Raw genomic sequence first — 9,010 nt, 5'->3', positions numbered from 1 at the left:
AGGGCCCCAGTTGGCAGATAACAACCAGTTCCAGAGGCAGGTCTGCCCTCTGGGCTGTGTCGTTTCCTGGAAGAAAAATTGAATGAATATCTTCAGGATTGTTTATCTTGGCTGGGGAAGGTGTAGTGGCTCCCTGAACACACTCTGAAAACACAATCTGCAGGCAGAGTTTATCAACCTTGTGGGAGAATGCCCCTGTTGCAGACTATGGCGGGATTACAGCCGTGTTTAACACAGGTTTGTTCTGGCCAGCAGTTCTTATATGGTGGGCTACTCTCAACCCCTAGAAAGGGCCTCAACCTCTGTAATAGTGATTTTAGGGGCTTAGACTTTTCATGGTTGCAGAGGTTTGTACTTTATACATTGTTCAATGTTCTTTAGCATCCCTGGCTTTCACCCAATAGGTGCTAGTATTACCCTACAACCCCCAGTTGCCAATGTGCCTCTCTCCAACCCCCATTTGTTTTAACCAAAAAAAAAAAAAAAAATCTACAGACATTGTCAAATGTCCCTGGAAGACACAACTGCCCTAAGCTGAAAAGCAGTATCCCTACCAGAAAGGATTTCCAGGTGACTTCAGCAAAAATGCTGAGCCTCCCTTGTGAAGAAAAAGTCTATAGATCGATGCTTTTTTAAATCACAAAGTGAAAATGTGTTCAAAAAAAATCTTATTTCTGCTTTTATCCATTAACCAACTCTTAAGCTCTTCCCAGACAGACATTATTTGAGTACTAATGGTTGAGCAGGAGTCAAGACACAAGCTCCCTGCCTTCATGAGGCTGGCCTTCTCCTTGAGAGAGACAGACTAACAATAAACAACTCAACAAACAAATGAGATGACATCAAATTCAGCTAAGCACTACTCAGTTGATATTATCAAAAGTAGCCTGAATGAGGGAAAGGGTGAGTCATTCTTTTACTCAGGGGACCAGGGAAGGCGTAAATGGTGAGATGGAAGCAGCCTGTGAACTACTTGAGGAAGCGTTTTACAGACAGACCAAACAAGGAGGGCAAGAAGGGGAGCTTGGAAATGTTCAAGGAAGAAAAGAGAGGTGGGTGTGGTTGAGCTCAGAACTGAGACTGCAGGATGAGGTAGAGAGGAAGCCGGGGGATGTATCATGGACTGGGTTGCATTTTGAGCAGTCATCCATCCCTTCTCCACCCCTCTGTTACCACTTCTGTCCCAACCATCACCTGCAGCAACCTCTCACTCCTGCCCCTCACAAAGGCCTCTAATCCAGACCGTGGGGCCTCACCACTCCCTGACTCCGACTCTCTAAAGCATCCTCTTCTCGTCTTTCTCATTTGAAATTCATGATCCTTCAGAATAAACACTCTCTTTTGTGTCCTCAGCTCCCTGGTCCTTCCTACCATTGCACTTTTTAAAAAATTCCAGCCCTGTTATCCACTCTGTGATTGCCCTGAAAGAGTTGAGTGTAGCTGGAAAGAAACACACAAACCAACTTACCTGACACTGAGTCTCTGCTCGCACTGCCAGCAACGGCCCTCTAGTTCCCTGGCCACTTTGCTGCCCCTCTGTGGAGCACCTTTCCCGGCCCTCCTGTCTTGGCTGAGGTCCTCTTTCCCTCAGCCTCACTTCCAGCCATGATCTTGCTTTGTATTTCCTCACAGGAGGTCTGCATATTCCCACCATCAATCATCCACCAGCCTGCAGCTGGATCCTTCCAGTCTGCTACGTAAGTGATTGTATCAAACGCCCGTCACAAAGAAAGGGCTTTTTATCCTCAGGATATAGGAGTTCCTTGCACTTAATAAGTTTTCAATAAAAAAAAAAGTTAGGGAATTAATGAATGGGCTTTAAGCAGGAGCATGTCAAGATATATTTCTTGATTTTAAAAGGTCACTCTGGCTGCTATTCAAAAGAGGTATAGGAAAAAAAGGCATACTAGCTGGCCATGATTGTATATGCCTGTGATTCCAGGACTCTGGAGGCTGAGGCAGAAAGATTACCATGAGTTCAAGCCAGTATGGACTGCATAGCAAGACCCTGTCTCAAAAAGCAAAACAAACAAACAAATAAACCAGAAAGGAAAAAAGAAAGAAAGAAAGAAAGAAAGAAAGAAAGAAAGAAAGAAAGAAAGAAGAAAGACAGACATAAGGCCAAAGAGCGAGTTAGAGGTAATGGTATTTGCATAGGTCTAGGCCACGAAGTAGTATTAAAGATGAATAAAAGGAAATAACTTGAGCTTCCTTTGATAGTATCCAGAGGGGCGATTTATGCTACTAAATGTCAGGTTGCTTGCTCTGGAGAGCTTTGAGAACCCTCTGATGCTACCTGGCTACATGCTGCTATTGTTTGGATTTCCCAAGGAAAGCCCATGCTAAAATATAACCTCTACTGTGAGGGATTAAAAGATGAGACCTTTAAAACTTTATGTTGGTCAGCTTTCCATTGCTATGACAAAACACCTGAGATAAATAACTTATAAAGAGAGAGAGTTTGTTTTATTATTTTTCTAAAATATGGAATGCTTCATGAATTTTCATGGCATTCTTGCACAGAAGTCACACTATCTTCTCTGTATTGTTCCAAGTTTAGTGTAAGGAAAAGTATATTTTAGTTCATAGGTTTGCAGACTTCAGTGAATGATTTGCTGGCCCATTGCTTTGGGGGCTGTAGTGAGGCAGAAGTGTGGGGTGAGCACATCAAGGAGGAACCCATTTACCTCACAGCATCCAGAAAACAAAGAGAAAAAGGAAGAGGAGAGGGTGGATCCCAAAAACCCCTTCAAGAGCACAAAATCACACCCAAAAGCACACTCTCCAGTGACCTAACTTTCACCAGGCCCCTGTCCTGGGTTCCACAACCTCCCAGTAACACTACAAGCTCAGGACCAACCTTTAACACATGGACCTAAGGAGACGTTCAAGATCCAAAGGACAGCAGAGGTGAACACGTGGCGAGGAATCTGCTCTCATGAGGGGATTCATCCCATGAAGCAGGTTTGCTATATAGAAGCCAGTCCAGTTCTGTGTCTCGGAGGCTCCCTCTCACCATGCAATGCTCTGCCCTGCCTCAGGACTGGACAGAGCCCCACGAGCAAAGAGGGCTGCATCGGATGCCACTTCTCCATCTCTTTTATTTCTTTACTAACAAATGTATTTTATTGTCGGCAACGACATTGTTAAAATATAACAAATAAATTTCCAAAAGTGCAACATACATCCATTTGTAAGTCACTGCACAGGAGAAACTCTATTTTACACATCCTACCCTCGGCATTATTTTTCTGGTAAACAACCAGACATAAAATAGACTGAAACATCCATTTATTTTAATAACTATTCAAAATTACAGAATAATGGTCCAAAATAAAATTTGAAATGATTTAATGCATAATTCAACATGAGGGGAAAAATAGATCTTTTTCCAATTGAAGATGCATATAATTTTTTTTTCTTTTGAGGATAACTTATTTTCCCCTTAATAAGTTTAGGACTTACCTGACCCACAGCCAGCCGTAAGAATCCTTTGTTCAGAAATTCTAATGTTATGTTGACTAAGAAGCAACTAGAGGGTTGAAAATAGATCAGCATTTCAGTTTTGACTCTAGGCTGTTTTTAAAGTGCTGAGAGCTCCGATTGAAAAACTGCAAATGCTCTCAGACACTGTGTCTGGAAATAAGATTCCTAAAGAGCGGCGCGCAGGGATGTTTAGGAGATGCTTACAGAAATGAGCCTTCAAGTACATATAAAGTACAGTGCGTCTTGCATGTTTCGAATGGCTTGTCTCGGATTTTTCTTGGATGTAACTATTGTATTTCATTTTGCTTTTTTCTGTCATTCTATTTTGTAAACCTAGAAGTTTAAATGTCCAGGGGCAAAATTCCCACAAACTTTCTTTCATTGCTCACCTGATCAAACACTATCAGGCCCTCAGGGAGGGTCTCACAGCCAACACAGACAGAGGCCTTTTTGGCACCTGGCACAGCTGTTCCTCCGTGGGTACACACACGGCTATCCCAAGAGAAGGTGGATCTGCAAGGTTAAACCAATATTTTTGGAGCAAAAATGAGAATTCTGAGAAGACTTTTATTGCAAATTCTATTTTCCAGAAATGAAATTTTAAGCCAGTTGTAAATTACCAGGAAATTCACAAAGCATACTACATTTGTAACTGAAATTAAAGAGTTTAGAGGGAAAAAAACTAACCTCAGACTTAAACAGTATAGGAAAGTCTTATGTGCTGTCTTTTTAGAATGCTGTATGAAAGGTTTTTGACTTTGGAAAAACTCACGTTTTTTCCCTGGCTGAAGAGAGAAATAAATATTTTTAAAGGCTTCACTTCAGGACACAAGAACTAGGTACAAAACAGATTATGAAAATGTTTACTTCTAAGTAAGATAGTAATAAAGCTTCTTTTTAATATTTTTTAAAAAGTTACATATCATTGACTATCTGATTCCAGGTGAACAAGTATTTTAAACCACTAAAAAGTTGTTTCGGTTAAAATTCAAGGTAAAATTTTATTTCAACTTCATCACAGCTCTTTTTCCTTAAGAATACCATATAAAAGCGAAAAGTAATGTATCGGCCCTCCCTTTGGGCTTTTCTGGTAGCATTTTGTCTCTGAAACTAAGAGGTGGTCACTGCTTTCACAAGGGGAAAGGATATGGATGCACTCAAGAAAGAAACAAAGAAAGAAAAGAAAAGAAAAGAAAAAGAAAGACTCAAGGGGTGGAGAAAGCTTAGGACATGATTTGGGGAGGGGAGGTGGTACAGGGGCAGTGAGGACTCTGAAGTTCTGAAAACAGAGATCACAAAATTGCATAGGTCACAATTTAGGGCAGGGGAAGGGTGAGGCTGAAGTTTGTAGGCTCCACGCTTTGCAAAAATTATAAAAACCTGTTTCCCACCCCATGATGCTGTGAGACTACTGAGCAGTGCTGAGAACCTGAAGGAAACTTACTGTCTGCCTAAAAAGGACATTTTGCAGGTTTTGTTGATTGAAAGAGGTGGCTCTCAAACCTCAACCCTAGCTCTTTCTTAAGACTTGAAAAGAATTAGGACCATGGGGACAAGGTGACCCTGTGTCTGGTCTTTGCATCAGTATTGCTACAGTCTGCTCTTTCCAGTTTGGCTTCAATGCTGGAGTCATCAATGCTCCTGAGATGATCTTAAGAGAGTTTCTCAACTATACATCATCAGAGAAGTTAGGTGAGCCTTCCCAGTAAGGGGCTGCTTACAACCCTTTAGTCCTTGTCTGTGGCCATCTTCTCCATGGGTGGAGTGCTCATTCCTTTTCCATTGAACTCTTTGTCAACCACTTCAGCAGGCACAGCTCAGTACTCATGATCAACCTCTTGGCCACCACCAGCAGCTCATGGTTTCTGCAAGATGGCTGAGTCTGCAGAGATGCTGATCCTGGGCTGCTTGATCATTGGCATCTTCTGTGGACTCTGCACAGGTTTTGAGCCCATGTATATTGGAAAGATGTCTCCCCCAATTCTGTTGGGTGCCTTGGGCACCCTCTACCGGCTGGCCATTGTCATCGGGATTCCGGTGGCTCAGATCTTTGGCTTCAGATTCATCTGGGGGACTGAAAGGCACTGGCCTATGCTACTGGGCTTCCCCATCATTCTAGCCATCTTACAAAGTATAGTGCTTCCATTTTGCCCTGAGAGTCCTAGATTCTTGCTCTTTAACAGAGATGAAGAGGAGTGTGCTACAGAGATCCTCCAACAGCTGTGGGATACTTTGGATGTATCCCAGAACATCTGAGAGATGAAAGATGAGAATCTGAGGATGCACCAGAAAAAGAAAGTCACTGTGCTGAAGCTCTTTAGATACCGCAGATACCCACAGCCCATGCTCATCTCCATCGGGCTCCAGTCTGCCCTGCAGTTCTCTGGGATCAATGCCGTGTTCTATTACTCAACAGGAATCTTGGAGGATGCAGGTGTCAGGAGCCAATCTATGCCACCATCGGAGCAGGTGTGGTCAATACTATCTTCACTGAGGTTTCTGGTGGAAAAGACGGGAAGGAAGACTCTGCACATGATCAGCCTTGGAGGGATGGCTGCTTGTTCCATCTTCATGGTGATCTCTGTTACTGAAGGACACATGGTTTCATGAACTACATCTGCAGCACAACTATCTTGATCTATGTGGCTTTCTTTGAGATCGAACCTGGCCCCATCCCCCAGTTTATTGTGGCTGAACTCTTCAGCCAGGGACCCCACCCCACTACCCAGCTGGGAGAGATCTCACCAGGAGGAACCCAGCACTGCTTCTGAGCACTGCTACCCCATTCCTATCTTACCCTCCAGGAAGCCCAGCTGGGTCAGCCAGTGGCCAATGGCCAGTGGCTTCCTGAGTGTTTCATTTCGTGGACCTTCTGTTCTGTTTAGGAAGGACCAGGTGAACCTACCTTCATTCTGAGTTTTATTGCATAAATATTTTTAAGTGTAATTTTACCAAACAGTGGAAATGTAAAGAAATGGAAGTGAGAAGGAGGTGTTTAAAGAGAGGTTATAGACAAAGAAGGTTTGGTACCACAGAAGAGAGGACTCGGAGAAATGTTATTAGTCATTACAGAAGATGTGATGTGCTCCCTGAGGTGGATACATGACCTCTCCACAGTTTCTGCATCTCACAGGCAAACTCTTCAGGTTTCATTTCAGAAAAGTCAAATGGAAAAAAACTACTGTATAGAAAAACTGTCTGTATAGAAAAAAAACTACTACTAGTTTCCTTTGGAAATTTTAAGATTATATTTTATTATATTATTGTATTATTGTATTTTATTATTTATTATGCTATATATATTTTTTATTATATTATTTAAGATTATAGCTTATAGAGAGTATTATTTGAAATCTGGGATTATTAGTAATTAAAGGTGGTTGATGGGTGGGGTTTTGCGTGTAGTCCAAAGAATAGAAGGTTTTGTATGGAGAGTCTTCCCCCACCCCATCCTCTCCGGACTCAACAGCTCCTTCCTCTATAGGAGACTCATATGTTAAGTAGTTTGCCACACACACACACACACACACACACACACACACACAACTTGGAGTATACTTCTCCACTTTGTTAAGATATTTTATGTGTTGATTTTTATTTTAAGTTGTACCTTTAAAGGAATTCAAAGAAGAATCCTCATGGGTAATTTGGAATTGGTAACATCAGCTCTGGAAGAAGATTCTTCCTGAGTGATCACTGGGTGCTTTAAGTATTTCATCAGAGGAAGGTCCATGTCTGTTACCATGTCAAGTTTCTCTTGTACCATGTTACCATGACAACTATCAGGTGCCCTGGAGGACCTGACTCCTTCTGACAGACACGTTTGAGACAGTATTAGTAGATGTCCACCGGTGCCCACACTTGAGACAATAGAAATGTTAGTCGCGCCGGGGGAAGTAGTTTATCAGCCACTTTCTTCTCCGTCGCTACAGCCTCCTTCTGGATAGAATGCATTAAAACTCATCCCTGTGTACAGAGGCAGCACTGCCTCTGCTGTGGCATTAGCACCCAGAGTTTCGGTTCAGACCCACTGGCTGTCCTCTCCTGCTGGAGAACGGAGAGCCAGCTCCTTCTATTCTGCCGTTGAGGGTAGAGGGCTGAGGGATGGAGGGATGACGGAAGATGAACTAGGAGGGTGTGAGGTTGGCCGTGTGTCTCTGGGAGACACTGGTTGTGTGAAAAGAAAATGTTAAAACTTGCAGGGAATAAGAAGCAAATGAAGACTTGGTTCTAATTGGAGGGTGCAGACAGTTACAGTGACAAGAGGATTGACTCCTGCCACCGTCCCGAGCATCTCCACAATCATCTGTTCATCCCCCAGTGCCCCTCTATGCCCACCCCCATGTTCTTTACCTTCTCATAGGCTATTTGATTTCCTTTTCCTCCTTGGTGCTTACACATCTCAGATCCTTTGGTCAAACTCATGAGGATAACAGAACATCACCATTCCCACTGCTCACTGAGTCTGAGGTTAAACCTGATATAGCCAGGGAGGGAGGCTTTGCTGCCAACATGACTTTGCTCCAGCTGCACCTCTTCCGCCTCCTCAGCCACTCGGCAGTACTGCAGAGTACAGTTGTTCCCATTTCTCAGTGACCAGATTGTAAATGTTTCCATATGGATTTCCTACTATTAATATTACTGTAGTTCTTTGTTTTGAAATAAAAATTCATGCCTTAGAAGAAATGAATCACACCACAAATGTGGATAAAATTTCTGCTTGCCTGTGTTTTACGTTTACGCACTGTCGTGCAAGTCCTGGATTCTTCCCAAGCTGGTTGCCAGTACAGCTGAGGCCTCAGTCACCTGTTGGCTCTTATTGTTAATGTTGCTTCAGACATTTCACACCACTAGTCACCTGTCAGTCCTGTGTGTCTTTGTCGGGACCCTACTGTGTTACTGGCTTTCCCTCTGGTCTCTGGGCGTTCCCGAGAAGTTCACCCAGTAGTGAATAGTAGTAGTGAGGGGCGGGGCTGTTCTTTGGGCCCTCTGAGGTTCATCTGGGTCCTGATGGTGGAGATGACTGTGGGAGGGCCACTCTTCTCGTGGTATTCTTGCCACTTCTCAATCTTGAACCTTTAGGACTTTGAGTTGAATAAACCTTTATTCTTATAAAACACCCAGTCTCAGGTACTCTGTTATAGCAACAGAAGGCAGACTAACATATACACCAATTGCAGATTGAAGGAGTTCTGGTTATCATCGCCACTCAGGAGTCCCAGAGGCTTTCCTTGACATATGCTGCCACTACTGGGGAGACAAGGAAAGGGGAGCATGATACACTACATTTTCCTGTTGTCTAATGAACCAAGCTAGAGCTGCATAATGGAACCAAAAATTTGCTCATTGGTTTTACCTATTGGCTAACCAAAGATGGCAGCTGCTTCCCAAGATGGATTTATAGTGGCTTTGTGGCATTAAAATATGTGATTATCACGACCCTTCCATGGATGAGTCAGTAATATCAATGCCCATTTATTAAATGATCAGCATTGCCAGACCTCAGGCTAGTGTATAACATATA

The 9,010-nt window shown here is 43.1% G+C and overlaps 1 non-coding gene and 1 pseudogene across 1 annotated transcript; one reads left to right on the top strand and one right to left on the bottom strand.

The window, feature by feature from the left end:
• The first annotated feature begins 943 nt into the window (after positions 1 to 943).
• Positions 944 to 6,257, top strand: LOC100734744 (solute carrier family 2, facilitated glucose transporter member 3-like; annotated as a pseudogene).
• LOC111758542 (U6 spliceosomal RNA) lies at positions 2,479 to 2,581 on the bottom strand. The gene has a single exon (XR_002792717.1). It is a non-coding gene; the product is annotated as a U6 spliceosomal RNA (small nuclear RNA).
• Positions 6,258 to 9,010: the final 2,753 nt, after the last annotated feature.

The sequence above is a fragment of the Cavia porcellus genome, unplaced genomic scaffold (assembly GCF_034190915.1).
Source record: "Cavia porcellus strain 051 isolate PalLab524CR breed Dunkin Hartley unplaced genomic scaffold, mCavPor4.1 scaffold_6, whole genome shotgun sequence".
NCBI lineage: Eukaryota > Metazoa > Chordata > Mammalia > Rodentia > Caviidae > Cavia > Cavia porcellus.
Note: the sequence above shows the minus strand (reverse complement) of the source record. Positions and strands in the feature narration are given on the sequence as shown.